The sequence below is a fragment of the Penaeus japonicus genome, unplaced genomic scaffold (assembly GCF_977035675.1).
Source record: "Penaeus japonicus unplaced genomic scaffold, GWHDUDI00000001_assembly GWHDUDI00000010, whole genome shotgun sequence".
In the NCBI taxonomy this organism is placed as follows: domain Eukaryota; kingdom Metazoa; phylum Arthropoda; class Malacostraca; order Decapoda; family Penaeidae; genus Penaeus; species Penaeus japonicus.
The window spans coordinates 29,065,810-29,068,309 of record NW_028234412.1 but is presented as its reverse complement, the minus strand read 5'-3'; positions in this window follow the sequence as shown (position 1 = coordinate 29,068,309).

Below are 2,500 nucleotides of genomic sequence, written 5' to 3'. Positions count from 1 at the left end.
AGGGCAACATGGAATTCAGCTGCATCTCCATCATCATCCCTGCAGCACTTCATGGGAATGCCATAAATGCCCAACGCCTTATTATTATTTAGTTTGGAGATTATTTCTCTAACATCAACGTGCTAGCCATCATTGACAATCTGATACGACTTCCCAAAATATTCGGTCCAATGCTGCTACACTCTGTTAGAATCTGAGATGACCTGGTTATCTGCTGAGAAAGCGGCAGATGCTTGGGGAGGGTGGCAGTGCATTCCGTTTCTTGGTGCTTGGTAAATAGAACAAAGGTTAATGAAGGAATAGACTTCCTTCGACTGTTTCAGCAAAGTTCATCATTTGATGTTCCTTGTCGTCCTACATATCACAAATCTATGCACTTCCTGACCTGCCTTGAAAGTTTCAAGTTCAAGTGTCCCATAGTGCTACAGGATCTTTGGGGACAGAGAGACATCTGGAAGCGAGCTTAATCACATCAATATCTTATTAAAGAAATTCAGTATAATGCAGATATCTAATTTAGGACAGTAGGAATGTTCACAGTATTTACTGTAGTTATCATTTACATGCTTCTTAGAGTCATTGAGAATTATTGATGGATGGATTTTTTTAAGTGCTAACAGGTTATCGGAGTGTGAAATTCTATTTTCAGTAAGAATACACTTTTGTTACTTTTGTTTCATGCTCACTTACTCACTTTTCTACCTGATCACTCACACACATAAGCATACACGCTCTCTCCTTCACCTCCTCCTTCCCTCACGCTTTTTCATTCATTCATTCCCTCCATTCCTCACTCAGCCATTAACCTTTCATCACCAATTCTTGCCTTGCCTGGACTGCCTACTCCTTGGTGAACCAGTGTATGATTGTAGTCATATATTAATCTTGACCATGGAAACTGACAGAAAACTACCAGAAACATTACTAGGGTTAATATATCTCAGTTGAGAATCATACCAAGACTCATCTGCGTAAATAATGGACCAGATGGCAGAAACTGACGTGGAAAAAAATGCTCAGATAGATGAGAAGCAATGGTGTGGTTAGCCTGGATTTGGATTGAATACATGTGGTAAACACATACTTGAACTAAACATGAAGCAGCATTGTGTAAGCCTCCCCTGTCAGCACATGAATGTCTGCCTCCCTTTGATGTGAAAGTGTTTTAAGCGAAATGGGGTTCCATGACTGATAGCTGTTTTCAACATGCTATCCTCTATGAATTGGTTGTTAAATGGGACCTTGCTAAGCGCCATGGAGTCAGAACTTCTGCCCTTAATCTTCATCCTTGAACCTGGTCCAGAGATACAGGAAGTGTATTCAAGGAGATTGACCACACCCTTGCCAGCATCGTTAGAGAATCTTCTTGAACTACAAGATTTCTAGAGTATATAAGTCGGTGGTGCTGATTATAAATTGGTCATTGCTTCCCTCTGGATTCACTTCATAATCTCTGATCCGGTGGTGAACCTGTAGCTTGTGAATTGCATGCTGCATTGCCATGCCTCTTTGGAAGGGGAGAGGACTGTAGCAGTCATCAAGGAACAGATGCCCACTTGCCCCTTTAGGACCATCAGATATCAACAACAGAGGATCCACTGTATTCCTATGCTTAGAATCATTGTAGAGTGCTATTATGAGGTCAGTAGTTGCTTGCATGCGGTTTGCATCGCCTTCATGAAGATATTCAGAAGGCAGTGGATCATAAATTTCTCTGAGAGATCTTGAGACAAAGAAAACTAACGATTTTCATAGGCAATGGTAACCTGTATACTGGTAATGCAAGTGATGTAAAGTATACTGGGGCTTGTCTAGCTTCCTTTTTTCAAATTCAAGAGTGAGGCAGAAATGTGCTCTTGCACTAATGTTTCTCAACACTTGCATGGACTAGATTCTATGTAGTGCTGTCATATTGGTACTAACAAAGTTAGTAACAAAGTTAGTACCCTGACTTTGCTGATGATGTTTCTATCTTATCTCTGCAGACCCTAGCAATGGCTTTGGAGGTATTATGTTTATAGGTATTTAGCACTAAGAACAATATCCAGGCTTTTTGGAAATGCTCAGTTAGTAGATTTAGAGTTTTACCTATTTTGATTGTACAGTTTATGGCTGGCTTACCATACCAGGAGAACACTCTCAGCAAGAGAATTCCAGTACCAATGCAGTTGGACAAAACTGTGCTTCGTCATGGTAGGATCTACTACTTGCATAATCTGGGAATGACAAATTAGGAAAGTTAGGGACGGGGATGCTCCTATCCTCCTCTCCACGGGCATCTTGGGGAAGTCGCAGAGGGGCTCTTTTGGCTGGAAAAGAAATATAGATGCGACAAAGCCCGTTCGTAGCAGTAGCCTCTTGCATTGGTATATATGTAGAGTAAAAGGAAAACAAAACTGCCTTTTAGTGGACACGATTTTTGTTGGGTTTCACAAATGTTAAGATTAAAATATTAGAGCACAACAAAAGGACCTTTGGAACTGGAATTCAGCAGCAATAA